This window comes from Talpa occidentalis, unplaced genomic scaffold (assembly GCF_014898055.3).
Source record: "Talpa occidentalis isolate TD23 unplaced genomic scaffold, MPIMG_talOcc4v2.1 talOcc4.8, whole genome shotgun sequence".
Classification (NCBI taxonomy): domain Eukaryota; kingdom Metazoa; phylum Chordata; class Mammalia; order Eulipotyphla; family Talpidae; genus Talpa; species Talpa occidentalis.
In genome coordinates, this window is record NW_023605194.1 from 56866390 (window position 1) to 56882761 (window position 16372).

A 16372-nucleotide genomic window follows, 5' to 3' on the forward strand; every position below is an offset into this window, starting at 1 on the left:
ACCCATGGATCAATGGAACACAATTGAAAACCTAGAAATAAATCCATGTATATGTCAATACTTAATCATGATGAATGTGTCATAGTACAATAGCTGAATCACTCTGTAACTACATTCACAAAAACAAATTCAGAATTGACAAAGTACTTACATATAAGGCATACAACAATAAAATTTGTAAGAAAACATTTTCAGTATGTTTCAGGACATCATTGATAAAGTTTTTGGATTACAACCCTTCAGTAAGGAAGATTAAAGCAAAAACAATTATAATTACTTCAAACTAAAAAGCTTTTAAACAGCAAAAGGATATATAGGAAGATTAAAGATACATCCCAAGAACTGGAGAAAATATTTATATGTGACATCAGCAAGGGATCAACATCCAAAATTTATAAAAAACATACAATTTAACAATTAAAAGAACAACCCAATTATCTAGAATGACAATTCACTTCACCAAAGAGGCTATCTAGAAGGCCAGTAGATAGAAGAAAAAAAAAAATGGTTCTTCATTACACTAAATAAAGGAGATGTAGGTCAAAACCACTATGAAATATCATCTCACACCCATGAGAATGGCACATATTAAAAAGACTCCCAATACCAAGTACTAGAAAGGACATGGAGGAAAAGTAACCATATTACACAGTCAGTAGGAATGTAAATTAGTGCATCCATAGTGGAAAGCCATCTGGATTTATCTTTTTTTTTTAAGATTTATTTATTTATTTATACAAGCATGGGGTACAGTCAGAAACGTGGGAGGGTGAGAGAATTCACCAGAGACACTTTGGGAACAGAACAGGCAGACTGACTAAATACACTGCTGAGGGGAGCAGCGGGCAGTAGGATAGGTCTGCTGCGCCTTGTGGGACCCTCGCTGGTGGCCGGGGATGGAACCGGCGTTGCAGAGGCTTCAGGCAGCTTTGCAGCCCAGTGCTCAACTGCTTTGCCACCATGGGAGGCCCTCTGGGATTCTCTATTAAAGACAGAGAGACAAAACAAAGCTGACAGTTTTATTTTACTCATTAATAATAAAAATTCTCCAGCCCTTTGAAAATTATATAAAAGTACAGTTTATGATTATTGACATAATCATACAATACTCCCTATCCTACAATATGCACCTCTGTTGTGTTCAATTTAAGGTTATATTGAAATATTTTAAATATTTTTTATTTACTTTTGATACTTTTGAAACATTTATATTTACTTTTAGATAATATCAACTAGTTAATTTTCAATGCTTGCAGCTGACTTGGATTTTATATTGTTTTTCACTGATAAAATAATGCATAATTTTGCATATTAAAAAGTCATATAGGTTTTAGACACACAAAAGCAAGGCTTGATTATTCAGAAAACTCAATTATTGTCTTTTATTAAATTATTACTCATATAGAGAAATACAATTTGGTGTCGAACTAAAAATATCAGATAAATTAAGAGTTAGTACAATGTGGTCGGCAGAATTCTAAGATGGGCCCAACATCTCCACCACCTGAAGTCATGTCCTACACAGTCTCCTCTCCTTGAATGTAAGAGAAAACTATAATTTGATTATAATTGATAAGATAGCAAAGGTTATTGGGGTATCAGTGTTGTGATGGTGTTGCAAGAGAAATGTATGTTTTAGTTTATCCTGCCAGTACACATACAGGATTTCTTCTACCTTGAAGAGACCAACAGCTATGTTGTTAATTAAGAAGCAGGTGATATGGCACATGTGAAGGTGAATTCTAGCCAATAGTTCCTGAAGTCAAACCAGGGCTCCCAATCCTATATTCACAACCAAAGGCAGTCAGCCAAGCCACCTGAATGAGCTGGAAACATTTTGGGGTCAGGTTTCCAGAAGAGAACTCCCACTGGCAACACCTTCATTACAGCTTTGCTGGACCCTGACCTATACTTATAACCCATAACAAATATGTGATAATAAATGTGTGTTGTTTTAAGTTGTTAAATTTGTGGTGATTTTGTAGCAATAGAGCAGTGCTTTTGTAACCAGTATATAAGAATTTACAGTTGAGAAGAGGTAGCATAAGTGATATTTTTTTCCCCTTTTAAACTAGTTTGTAATGTCTACATTTCTCTCTTTACAAAAGAAAAATAAAGTATCCCTAAAGCAAGTAAGAAGTAGCTAAAATATAAGTTTGGCATTTAGAAAATATTTTATGATGATTATTATGTATGCCATTAGTCTTATTTTCCTGGATTCCAAAGATTTTAGTTTTTATGAAACAATCAAATAATTTGACTTCATAATGTCTAATCTCATCCAACATTAAAAATAGTTCTAATATTTTAAGTTTATCAGATGCACATGAATACAAATTTCTCATTCTAAGTTCAATATTCCTTTATAAATGAGATTTTTTTAAATTATATGAATAGTTCAGCATCTTCACTTTTTACTTAGTTACATTGTATATGTGTACACAACTATATCTTTATGCAATTATTAATTCCTTTCACCATTGTGTCTGAACTATTGTATTATATCCTTAAATTGCTCTTGTGAATAATAACTTGCCTGTTGGAAACCTTAGCACAGCTAAGCATTAAATGAAGATTATACTGTTTCTAATTCCTCAAGCTGTCACTGTAAAACTGGCAAGGACTGGCTTAAAAAAGAAAGACACATCGCTAGCCAAAGACTATATTAACTACAGCTACTTTGAATCCTGGCAATAAAGAGGTGTCAGAATAAAAAATAAAGTTGTACAGTATGAAATCATAGTAAAGGCTTATTCATGTGAATACAACTCACTCCCAGCCCCCAAGTCCCTGATTGAGGTTTTGTTGCATGGTTATTCGCAACGGCTTTGAATCTCAACCATAAATGGCCACTGAAGATAACAAACCTAGAATGACTTGATCTAGGCAACTTGGTAAGACACTGCTTGTAATGAGCACAGCTATTATGATAATACTGCAGAAGATTTTGTTCACAAAAGCTCTAATGTGGGTTTAAAAAAATTGCCTTATCTACTATTCTTTAGTTTGTGGTTGCTATTGACTCAATTACTCAGTCCTCCTTCTGGAAGGATCTACAAAATCTTCTTATATCTTGCTTTCTCAGTGAGATATAGTTGAGAATAATATGTGCATTAGTATTGGTTTGCTTAACTCTGAAATTCTCCCTACTTTTAAAGTCTCTTGATAACAATGCTTAGGCATTGTAATAATATAATATAAACCTACTGTTTATCGGCATAATAAAAACCTGCAAAAACAAGCAAATATTCCAGAAAATTAAATACAGATCATAAAATTTGTATCTTTGACCAGCTATTTACTTTTTATTATTCATTAAATATTAGTGCACAGATGAACTGGCATGGATGCAAAAGTTTATGGTATTTTTCACAGCTCTGTGTAGGACGTAGCTGATTTTTGGCGTACAGCTAGAGCATTATGTGGGGTATTTCACTGCTCTGTAAAATACATTTTTATTAAAAAGTTTTATGCAAATACCATTAGTTTTATGGATGTTTAGAATAACACATAAAAGATACATTTTTCAAAAATACATGTTAAACATAAGCAATTGCATAAAGATTGTCAATGGAAAGGGTGGTGAATGAAAATAAGTTTGTGAACGGAATTTAAGAAATAAAAATTAAAGGAGGCAATAGGGAGGAAAAATCCACCATAAACTTTCGCAATAATAATCATTGAATTTATATTAACCATAATATTGTCAATGCCTGTGTATAACTACACATGGACTGCAACATTGAAGAGAGGGTAACAACTATTTTTCTTCTACTGTAATATCTGGCAATTAATTTTGCCAAAATTTTAACAAATTTCATGATTAATATTTTAAAGGCATAATTATCATTAAAGTATGTAATATAATTTGCACATCAACCACTCTATTGTTTATATTCAAAGATTCATTTTAATTATATGACTTTATTTTCTAGGAAAGTGAAATCCTACTTTTCAATATTGAAATGTTAAAGATGCTTTCAATGTTTATAAGGTTTTTTTTTATTTTTTAAATTAAAAACAAACAGAAAAACAAAACAAAACACCCACTTCCACATTTCATACTCCCTCTAGCCTTGCTCCCAACACCCCATTCTCCTCACCTCTACCAACCTAAGTTCAGTATTAAGTGCCCGCTAGCTTATGTTTATTTTGGTTTGTACATTCATCCAATTATTTTCATTATATTACACATACAGTTGAAATTATCCAATATTTATCATTGTCTTTCTAATTTGCTTTACTTTATCCTCTGTAGTTCCTTCCATTTTGCTGCAAATGCAAAATTTTATCTTTCCTTATAGCTGAATAGTGTTCCATCGTCTTTATCCAATTATCTATCTGTAAGCACTTGGATTACTTCCATATCTTAATATCACCATGCCATCATAAGCATTGTGATGCATATTAACTCTGAATTGATGATTTCATATTCTATTGCTCTACATTTTTTTTTAATTTGATGTAGTACGATTGTTTATTTTGCTCACTATAATTTGGTGTCAAGCCCTCAAATATATCTTTAATGCTGATATCATGGGATATATCACGTATGTTTTCTTCTGTGTATTTTATGATTTCAGGTTTGACAACCAGATCTTTATTTTGGATTTATTTTTGTAGGTGGAGATAGAAAGTGATCCAATTTCATTAATTTATATGTGACTTTCTAGTTTTCCCAATACTACATGTTGAAAAGAGTTTCCTTTCTCTATTTTGAAGTCATGGCTCCTTTGTCATAATTGAGGTGTCTATGTATGTATGGTTTGATGTCTCAGTTTTCAACTCTGCCCCATTGATCCATGTGTCTGTTTATATTCCAATACCATGCTATTCTAACTATTATTGTTTTATAATAGGATATAATTTAAAAAATAGTGACATGTTTCCTCCATTTTTCTTGAAATTGCTTTAGCCAGTCAGGCTTTTTTTTTTTTAAAGATTTATTTATTTTTATGCATATAAGAACTGGGGTGTAAGCCAGAGTTGCGGGGTGGGGGTGAGAGGATTCACCAGAGAGAGTGGGGAGCAGAACAGACAAATGTACTGAAATGGACTGCTGAGGGTCAGCTCTCTGGCCAGCCAGGGGATTGAACTCCTGCTGCAGTGTCTCATGCTGCAGTGGTTGGTAGTAGCTTGATAGTGCTGTCTTTAACCCCTGTGCCAACAGGGATGCCCCTAGACTTTTTTTATAGAGTTATTTATGCATAAAAGAACTGGGGTGTAGGCCAGAGATGTGGGGTGGGTTGTGAAAGCATTCACTAGAGACAGTGGGGAGCAGAACAAGCAGATCTGCTGAGATACACTGCTAAGTGAACAGCAGGAGAGATGGGCGAGATGGGCATGGTCTGATGGACCACGTGGGGATGGAAATCAGGCTACAGCAGTGATAGCTGAGACTTAACCTCTATGCCACCAGCTAGTCCCACAGGTTAGTTTGATTATCCACATACACTTTAATTTTTTCCTACATTTCATTGAAATATATCATTAGAGTTTTGATAGAGATGATCTTGAATCTGTATGTTACATTTGGTAGGATGGTCATTTTTGCTATTTTATTTCTCTCCACCCATGAATATAGGGAAACTTTCCATCTATTTTTGTCTTGTTCTATAACATTTAACTGGGTCTTAGAGGTATCACAGAGCAGATATTTCACCTAGGCATTTCATTCTTTTTGATGTGTTTTAAATGAGATTGTTTTCTTAATTTTCTTTATTCTTCATCATCATTGGCCCTTAAGAATGCAACAGATCGTTATATATTAAATTTGTAGCTTGCCACTTTATTGTACTATTTAATGTTACTAATTTTTTGGTGGAATCTAGGGTTTCATGATACATTATCATATATTCAGATAATGGTAATTTATCTTCTTTTCCAATCTCAATACATTTTATTTATTATAGTCTTATTGCTCTGTTGAAGATTACTAATATTAGAATATTAGTAGTAATTAAATAGAAATGGTGAAATTGGACTTCCCTGCCTTCCTCCTGATCTTAAAGGAAATACTTTCAGTTTTTTACCAATAAGTATGCTATTAGGGGTATGAGTGATGTATTTCAGTGTACTGACCGCATTGATCTCAGGGTTGATTTGGCTGATTTGGCTGGCTAAGCAGATATCCTTTCTCTCCCTTACTGATTCATGTATGTGTATCCCCCCTGCCCCAAAGCTGCACACTTTGTTGAAGAGGATCACCTTCCCCGAATAAAGGTAGGCCATTCTGCAGTCAAGGGTACCTATGTGATTAAAAACTGAACTTGAAAATAGTGCATCACATGTTTACTTTATCTGGGTTTTGCCTACATATGTTAGCTTTCTTTTATCTAAATCTATAAACTAATAAACTAGATTTCATTTTAAAACTAAACTATAATACTAATATCTAAAATTTACCTTGGGCCTCCCTGATGGCACAGTGGGTTGAGCGCAATGCTGTGAAGCCGTCTGCAGCCTCTGCAGCACAGGTTCTACTCCCTGCCAGCCAGGGAGTTACCCACATGGTGTGGCAGACCTCTCCTGTCTTGCCCACTGCTCCCCTCAGCAATGCTTTCAGTCTGTCTGTCTGTTCTGTTCCCTGGTGAATTCTCTGGTGAATTCTCTCACCCTCCCGCACCTCTGGCCTGTTCCCCAGTTCTTGTATAAATTAATAAATCTTAAAAAAGTAAATTTTACCTATATTTATAGTATTCCACTCATTGTTATAAGTCTGTCAAATATGCACATTCAAATATCTTAATAAGCCTGAACTATTACTATTAATAAAATATTACTATTTTAATATCCACATTAAAAATTGGAATCTCAAAGAGTTTAAGGAGTTAGATCAAGTCGATACAATGCAACCATTAGCTCTCAGGCACTTGCATGTCAGTCTCAACATTTTTGTACTGATGCTTGTATGTATTATAGACAGCAAGCTCCAGTAATTCAATGAAACAGCTTTTTCAATACTCTATGATTTCTTTACTAAAATATCCTGAATGAGGTTACCTGCACAAATTACTATCTTCTAACTAACTTTTAGTTATCTAGAAGAATCAGCATCAAAAACCAAATCCAAATCCAATTCTTTTTTTTTTAAAAGATTTATTTATTTGTTTGTTTATTTACTCATTTATTTATTTATTTATACAAGCACTGGGTACAGTCAGAAGCGCAGGAGTGTGAGAGAATTCACCAGAGCCAGAGCTGGGAGCAGAGCAGGCAGAAGGACTGAAGTACACTGTTGAGGGGAGCACCGGGAGGCAGGAGAGGTCTGCACGCCAAGTGGGACCCTCACTCGGTGGCCGGGGATCGAACCGGCGCTGCAGAGGCTGCGGGCAGCCACGCAACCCAGCGCTAAACCCCTGTGGCACCAGGGAGGCCCCTCCAGATCCAATTCTTACCTTTTCACTGCTCTGACACTCTCTTATGCATGTTCTCCACTTAGCATGTTGCCACTCAACGCCCTTTGCTGGAATGCCCCATTTTTAGTTAGTTTTATATTATCAGTGTGTTTCCAGTATAGAGTACACCACAGCTAAATTGTAATTAATATATTTATCTGGAACAAAAGTATTTTCACTTTTTGTTCTCTTAATTCTCTTAGTAGTGATAGGTACTTGATCCATAATGGTTCTTGTTTCCACATGCATCTGTCACTACATCTTAATTTTCACAAAGTTTCCTGTTTGATTTCCTGTTTGGTAATGTGGGAAGTATGTCTGATCTTCTCTTGTTTGTACTTGATTGTTGTTCCTGGCCTTTTAAAATTCTTCCTTCACCATCCGACCACCATGAACTCCACCACTCTTAAATATTGATAAGTGAGGGATAGGAAGGTGTCATATTCTTTAATATGGAAGGAATGTTTTATAGTGTTTAAAATTAATTTCTAGGGCATATTAGATAAATAATTTTAGGCCCATTGCTAATAAAATAATTCAATTAATTAAACATTGAATTTATATTTTAGACATTTGGCTAGAGGCAGTGAGTCACACAAACATAAAGTAACTACATACGTGGAATATTTAATTATTATGCATGTACTGAAGTATACACCAATATCATTATGTCATCTATTAGAGTTTAATCAATAATAAATGATCAGCTCCTTAGAGCAATAATTTATATTCCTAGAAAAGTATGCTAGTGATAATCAGAATAGAATAAATACATTTCTACAGACACATTAAAATTAGAAAGTGCCATATTTCAAAACATAAATATTTTGTTAAATAAATTATATATAGTAGTATTGTTTATTACATGTGTATATAATCTCTATTACATGTGTTTATGCACACATGTAATGAAATATCATTGATAGTAATAATTTAAATCTATATTTCTTTACAAAAGGATAGCCCATGAAATGTTAAAAGAAAAAGAGAAGCTGGATTAAATTTGACTTTAAATGTGTCTTAAAAATAAAAAAGAAAATAAAATATGTCTGTGTGTGACAAAGAGAGCGATAGAGATACTCTAATACTCTAGAAAGAGATATAGAGAAGTCTAGAATATTATACACCATATTTCTAACAGAAATTATCAGTAAGTAGTGGTTTTTCAGTTACTTTTCACCTTTTTCTTATTGTGCTTTTAAGCTATTTTCCTAAAATCCACCTATACTTTAGTATATACTATTTTATATAAGTGCATTTTTGCATTTTATTAAATATATTTTCTCAAATCTAAATTTACTTATTAAAATAAAACATCAGTCAGTTGTTATCAGCCTTAAGATTTCAATAGCTAGTAGTTTAATACTGATGCATCATCAAACATATAATTGATCATCACCAAAAATGAGGCTGACTTTCTCATTTATAAATATTCACTTACTAATTCCTATTGTCACTGAAACTGTCTTGATAATACCAGCTGCTTTATTTAACCAATGAAGGCTGTGGCTCCCCGAGATGTGCAGAACAGGCCATTCCAAGATGTATCACTCTGGCAAGAGAATTATTTCAGTCTTCTTTAACTACTTAGAGAATGAAAACCAGGACATTACCCAGATTTAGTGTCCTCTCCCAAAATGACATTTTTATCAGAAAACTTATTTATATGACAGGTCAAACTTGTAATCATGGAGCATCTCACCCATTCCTTATGTCAGTCTCATCCACCACACCTTAAAGCACTAAGCTCCTATCCCATTCTATAGCTTAAGATAAAAAAAAAAATCATCATTTTGATGACATTTACTTTAGAATTTATATCCTTGTAGATCCTCCATATAAATGCAACTAATTTTTTCCTTTTCCCCTATTAATCTGTCTGATTTAATTTGATTGTTCAACCAACCTGAGCAGAACAAAGAGAGGTAGAGGAAAATTTCCTCTCCTTCCCCTGTACCAACAATATCGACATACAGATAATTCTACTTCTGTGATGTTTCACTTAATGAAGAAAGTCTTCTTAAGCAAAATAAACACAACTTTGTTTGACATTTTCAGATTAAGCTTGTGCTGTTAAAACATCCATTTTAAGTCTTTTTATTTAGATAACAATGGTTCACAAAACTATATTTGAGTCAGAAATATAGGTTCACATCTCTTCAGGTATATGTTATCACAACACACTCACCCCACAAGTCACCCATAAATCCTCTCCCATTGTGCTTTGGACCCATTCTCTCCTTTGCTCTCCCCACTTCCCTCCCCTTCTTACTAGAACTCTGTAGTCAGATTTCTAGCATTTATTTTGGCTTGTTTTGTCTGAACCATGTTATATTTCTCTGTATCACATATGAGTGAATCCCTTGGTGTTTGTCTTTCACCTGACTTATTTTACTTAGCATAATCCCCTCATGTTGTAACAAACAGCAATATTTCATTTTTTATAGCTGAATAGTATCTCATTGTGTGGGGATCCACTTACATATCTTTGGGCTCTTAGGCTATTTCCATAATTTATTTGTTGAAAATAGTGCTACAATAGACATAGTAGTGCATGATCCCTTGGAATTACTGGGTTTTTTTTGGTGTGTTTGTTGTTGTTGTTGTTGTTTATTTGACATTCTTCTGTTAGAAACCTAGGGATGCAAGTGCAGGATCTTATCATTTTATGTGTTTAATCATCACCTTTTGCAACAGTAGAAGGTATGATTTTACAAGTCTTCACCAGTGTGTGTCCCTCACTCCACCCCATAGTTTGTGTTTCGATGGAAGCAAATAATTCATTTTCTGTGAATTTTATATTAAACTAGAGTAACTAATTTCTGTCTGGGATCTCTAAATGTTCACCTATGTTTTATCTATGATTTACTCATACACATTTTACTGAGCTTGCAAAATAGTGAATTCTGTATTAAATGAGATGTTACTCTCTGCCAATGTTTGAGACACATTATGTGTTTTCTACTTTTTTTTAATTGAACTAGTCTATCATCAAGCATAATAATCCACCTTGTGTATGAAGAAAACCTATGTTGTGGGGGATTTTGTCTGTCTGCTGTTTTTCTTGTCTTTTTTAACCAACTTCAGGATATTTGTTCTTGCAGTACCACTACTATAAAACATTCTGAAATTGATTGTATTTTTATATCCTTCCTTCACAGAGACTCAGATGAATATGTGGGTGAACTTTGATATGAACATGAATAAATCCTGGACATGTATATTACTTTAGAAATGTATACCTGCTTTAAATAACAGAATACATATTATTTTCACTAGTTTAAAAGTCTATTTTCAAAACTTCATTGCAGAGATCACAATATTTAAGAAATATGTTGTCATTTTACTTGTATGTTTCTCTATAAATCTTATATGAGTCATATGTGCCTGTAAACCCCCCAAAAAAACAAAAACAAAAAAGTCTATTTTTAGCCCCTCTATAGTGTGTGACATAGAGACATGAAAGAAGATTAAGAGATTATTCTGACTTGTCCATAATATTGTCTTTGAATTAAGCTGCTAAACTTCCCAGTACTGATGAGGTAAATAGTAAAAACAACCATACAAAAGAAACAGAATCACCAGACAGGCTGCCAGGACACCATACAATAAAGCAGCCAACAGGGATGATCTGTGGGACATCCATTTGTCTTTTGGGCTGTAGCACCTGCTACTAATTGGTGCTAAGGACGACCAGTCACTGTGTGGTTTAGCACACTCAGATCTCCTCGGTATGTGCTGTGAAAAGCAGGACAGCTAATTGCTGTTGCTTCTGTGCCAGTGAATCAACGTGCTGAGCAAATAGCGACAGATAGAGGGCAGACAGATTCCTGCTAGGAGCTTAGAGTTAGTTGCTTGTGATAACTAAGGCATTTGGCATTTATCTCCGAACGGGGAGAGAGATAATATGCCTTCTGGGTTAATATGTTGAGGTTTTGTTTTTTGTTTTTTTTGTTTGTTTGTTTTTTTCCAGGGGGGGGGGTTGTTGCTTTATTAGCTCTAGCAACATTTTCTTGATGAAGCGAGACTGGATATTAATGCCTCACAGAAACATGAAGTGTAATGTGTGAACGAATCGTCTGGACCTAGATTATGAGCATTGGTTGTTTTGAAAGGGATGAACAGGAGGCAGCCTTGGCAAGAAAACTTGCTGCCTAATCTTACGTGGGCTAAAGATGGAACTTTAAACAGGCAAGTAAGTTCTTTATTCCCCTCCTTTTTCTTAATCTTTCAAGTTTAATGCAGTAGTGAAGTCAGAGAAAGTTAAGACTTTGTTTCAGTGCAATGGATCTCTAGCATGATATCACTTTCTGTCATGTTTGGCTAAAGAATAATGTAATAATGATACACAAATAATTACCTGCTGGAAGAGCAAACACAACTCCTTGTTTTCCATTCTTCCTGGATACTGCATGTTATTGTAATTTTGTTGAGATGCCATGTAATATTTTTAAAGACACAAGCTTTAGAATTTTGACTGTGTGGTTTGTCATTAAAAAAAAATCCTCAGCGACTTTTTTTTTTGCTTCTCTCTAACCCTCTCAATATATATATATATATATATATGTATGTACCCACATATTTGTATTAACATGTTATACATTTGGGTTTTTGTGTGTTCATCTGTGCATGTGTGATGTTTTGTTTTGCGTATGGGGTTGCTTGAGGCTTTAGTTAGTGGGTAAGTTGAAGTGGCTAACTTGCCTCACAATTAACAGTATGTTGTGTTTTGTTCTAATGTAGAATATTCTGATGCTTTTCATTATATGTGTTTCAGTGTATTTGAAATTATGTTCTTTTATCCAGAAGTATTAACCATCTAGAATCCACCCTTACAATACAAAACTAGCAGCTTTCCCACTTTGTGGTGGGGCCTTTACTTAAAAAACATACTTTGGTAGCTCAAGGGAACATGGACACTGAGTAAAAAAGTTTCAGGCCCACTTTGCCGGTACTCTAGTATATGTCTCTAATATGCACAGATGGTCATCGTATTTGATGAACTTGTAGCATGTATACGGAGAACTACTGTTAGCTAGGGTATAATGTGACAGCCTGGGGTAAAGTTAATTCCAAGTCTATACTTGTTTGTTTCACAAATAAAGCTAATTGTTAAATCTAGTACAAAATACTTAAGAGGTAGTTATTGTGTTGCTTAACAACAGAAATAACAGAGGCATATTTTAAGCAAAGAGTGTTTCCCTGCAGTTTTCACAAGTTTGAAGATTTTAATATATGCTCATGTGAACTTTTCACTGCAAATTGGCTCTTCTATTAGTTTCTTTAATTCTTTAGCAGTGGCTAGTGTGGGTCAATGTGATTATTAGTAGATCTGAATCTTCAGTTTTCAGAATTCAGTTCCTTTAAATGTGGACTTATTTCCCTCTGAAATAAAAGTTACAATTTAATGGGCACTCAATTGCACTGAGTGGGAAACTCCTCACTCAGCTCTCAGTTATTACAATGACATGCTGAGTAGAGAAAGTGAATCCCTATCACTTTGCCACAAAATGACCCCTGAATATTAACCATGAAGGGATCTAAGCAGGTCAGAGTTTGGGCTATCTTACTGTTAGCTGCTTGTCTTACTGTTAGCTGCTTAACTTTCTTCAAGAAAGAGGTTTAAATTAATCCTTTCATTTTCTAAGTTTTTTTTAATTATAATGTATCAATTAATGATATATTTGATGCACTTAGTGAGTATCTGAATGATAAAAGTGGTAAAAAGAAAACCACTGAGTTATTATTTGAAGAAAAGAACTCAGTTCCAAGTCAAAAGTCTATTACAAAGTTTGTTTCTTAGTCTTTTCACATTTAAATTTTGCATGTTGTCTTTTTATCTTCCATATTAATGTCAGACAAGCAGATATAAACTGAAGCTATTTGAAAAAAAAATTCCAAGTGTTGTGGTACACAGCTTACATTTGAAGCTAAATGCAAATGATAATTATTGTTTTTCTTGTCAAAGGAAATCTATTTTTCTTTGATCACAAAATGTGTGTCAAGCAAACGTATGTTGAGTAATTTATGATTCCTTTCTGTAATCACTTGATCATGTGGGTTTTACTTCCTGAATAAGTAATGAGGCTTTACAATAATAATAAAGAACAATCTACATATAAATGCTTTTTGAGATAGATGAGCTTACTCCCCATTGTTGTAATTCAGACAATAGGAACTTTAATTTTAGACAATAGGGGCTTTTGTTTCTGCTACACATAAAGTAATACAAAACTTCTCCCATAAACCAACTGTCACCTCAACTTATTTCTAGTATAGTAGCTCCTTATATACATTCACATTTTATTGTAGCCTTTACAGTGGGATGAAATATGTGGTTTTAAGCTTTACTCAGGGTCCCAACCTTTGAATAAATTCAAAGAAATAAGCTCAACAAAGAAACCACATTGCATTTAAATGGAGTAGAAATATTTGTTGCTTAAAGTTTAATTTTGCTTGGAATTCCAGAGGTCCGTTTTGATGGTGGTCATCTTTTTTTTTTTTTTAATGAGTTGTTTATATTATTGGGATTATTAGCAAACATGAACCATTTTGTCATTTTATATTTCTGTGTAAAATAAGGCTATGTGATTGAAATATCAAAAAAAAATGTTTTACCTTACAGAGTGGCTTTCAAATTTTTTTTTTATACTCCCAACTAAACCAATATTTTGATATAGATATGTTTTCTTCTGCAATAAAATGTTATGTGTTGTCACTCTGTAATCTGGAAGAATGTAGGTTCAAACTAATGATCACATAGGGGGCTTCATATTTTAGTTTTAGGCTCAAATATCACTGGGTTGCCTGAGGAGATGTTGGAAAGAACTATGGGAATTATTTTACTACACATAGTCAATCTCAGGTGAGAATAATAACTACTATGAGTAATTTATAGCAAGATTATGTTCTCTCAGTTGTGTCTGTGTACAAATTCCAAAGTTTTAAAGCTCCCAGTAACTTAACATGTAATATTCACTTACATTGAATATTGGAGTCATTTAGATTAAAATGGTTACAGAACCAAAAAATGTGCTCAGAAATTCCAAATGTAACAATTATTTCCTTGCACATATGAATAAAGGCAGGTGAAGAGGTAATTTTGAATGTTTGAATAGTATGACCTTGAAGTAGAATTACTACCCATGATGTATAAGCCAAAGTGTCAGAATTGCAGGACTATGAAAATAAATATGACTTGATATCAGCCTGAAAATAAGTCACACATTAATGAGCATAATAGACACACATGCACACTATTCCTTTATATAATAAGCACAGAAACCTTAGATTCTATTACAAAGACAGTTGTATTCCTTGTAAGCCTCGGCACATTCCTTAAATGTTTTTGCCTTAGTATCCACATCTATAAACTCAGACTATCAGAGATTTTTTTTAAGCATCAGTCAAAACAATGAATAAGAAATCTGTAAATTGCTACATAATCTAAAATACAATTAATAGATTTAATCTTTTAGTGATTACTTTTCAAGATGATTGTGTATGTGCATGTGAACCAACAAAATAACAAGAAAATAATTTCCACTCTACAGAATAAAGTTTCTACCTGAGCACTCTAATGGACAAATTTCCTTTTATCTCACAAGTTGTTTAAAGGTTGCACTCAACCTTAAATATTAGATCATGGCTATTGAGGCTATAAATGTAAGGGGGCAAAGCAATCATTTATTGGAAAAAAAACTAAAGAAAATGAAGTATTTCTTTCCTTTAGACTGGTTAATGGAAAAATTCAATGCTTGTTTATTGTGTTCCTTGATGGATAGGAAATTGACAGGAGGTGTAACTTTCTTTCTGGCTTTTAGAGTGTAAGCATTCTCAGGCCATGGCGGATGTGTAGTTCCTATTACTTTGAAAAGTCATTCATTTTAATGCCTAGTGAAAGGGCGGGTTTTAGACAGAATTAAGCACTGTTTCCTGAACTGGGAGGACAGCGGTGTGTGCAATGAAGTGCATCATTCAAAAGGGAGACCAGCTAATGAAAGCTCTCCCTGTCGTTTTCATGGAGGTGTCAGAATGAGCCTTTTCTGATTCTGCATCACTGGATGCTTATGGAAATGCAAATTGTTTATCCAAGGACAGTGACTTTCCTTTTTGCTTTATCATTTAAGGGGCTGATTTTTCTTTGACTTTTCAGAACACCACTGGAATCTAGAGAAGGTTCATTAAAACTAGATGAGAGGTTGCTTTGGAAGCTAAAGTCACTGTCTGAAAGACAGAGACACAGAGAAATTACAGAGAAATGCTCACAGAGATACATCCTCAAAGGGAGACTGAGAGAGTCATGAATAACAAGAGAAATACTCACCAAAAAAGAGGTAAATAAAATTGGAGACACAAGGTGAAAGAATGGCAAAATAAAAATGAGGGGAGAGGAGAATCGTGATCATAAAAAGAAAAGGAGAGAGAGAGAGAACATAAGTATCTGAGAGAGAAAAGTGGTCAGAGAAAGACAGACTGGCAGAAAGAAAAATGCTTAAGACAAAAGAGATAGGAAAAGGGGAATAGAGACAAAGTCTTTAAAGATAGCGACAGAAAGGGAGACTCAGACAGACTGATCAGAGAGTGAGAGAAAGAGACAGGTATACAGATAAAGGAGAGTACCTGTTATCTAGAGATGGGGAGAGAGAGAGAAAGAGAAAGAGAGGATGGAGGGGTTCATTGTGCTTCATTCAGTCCCTAATTGGTGAGGAGTTTAGGGTCTAACCACTCAGGCCTAGTTTCTGTGTTTAAACCATTGACAGAGGATGTCCTTCACATACATAAAGCACTGAGTGCAGGGCCTGCAACCAACCAAGGGATATCTCAGTAAATGGGAATTGATATTCAACATCTTCCTCATTATCATTTAGTTAAACTTTCAGCAGTTAGCCTGAGTCAAATCCTTGTTTTACCCCATAGTCTTACCCCTTGGGACATAGTAAATAATTTAACATTGATATTACAGTTTCTTCATC

At 34.1% G+C, this 16372-nt stretch overlaps 1 protein-coding gene across 4 annotated transcripts in view; it reads left to right on the plus strand.

Annotated features, from left to right (window-relative positions):
- The window catches only part of PCDH15 (protocadherin related 15), a 1524279-nt gene that overhangs the window by 717589 nt on the left and 790318 nt on the right, over nucleotides 1-16372 (plus strand). Inside the window, exon 1 of one of the 4 annotated variants that reach the window (XM_054690670.1) lies at nucleotides 11220-11592. The exons of the other annotated variants lie outside the window; for them this stretch is intronic. The gene's annotated coding sequence lies outside the window, so the exon portion shown is untranslated. Of the gene's footprint in view, nucleotides 1-11219; nucleotides 11593-16372 lie in introns of those variants that run through there. 4 annotated transcript variants of the gene reach the window in all.